Here is a 292-nt window from a genome sequence, read left to right on the forward strand (position 1 = left end):
GCCTCTTCCTCATTTCCCTTTTTTCATGGTCATCATCATCATCATCAACAGATTTCATCAACAACAAATTTCATCAAAAATACAGAAATTCAAATTTTAGCAACAACAAATTTCATCAACAACAACAAATTTTATCAAAAATTTAGTTCACAGAAGAAAAAGAAGAAAAAGAAGAAGAAGAAACAGTGGTGCGGTTCGGTGTAGTGCGGCAGGACGGCAAGGCGGCGGTGCGGTGGTGCGGCGGTATGGAGAAAAAGAAGATGGTCGTGCGGTGGTGCGATGCAGTGCGGCA

The sequence above is a fragment of the Arachis duranensis genome, unplaced genomic scaffold (genome assembly GCF_000817695.3).
Source record: "Arachis duranensis cultivar V14167 unplaced genomic scaffold, aradu.V14167.gnm2.J7QH unplaced_Scaffold_232525, whole genome shotgun sequence".
In the NCBI taxonomy this organism is placed as follows: Eukaryota; Viridiplantae; Streptophyta; class Magnoliopsida; order Fabales; family Fabaceae; genus Arachis; species Arachis duranensis.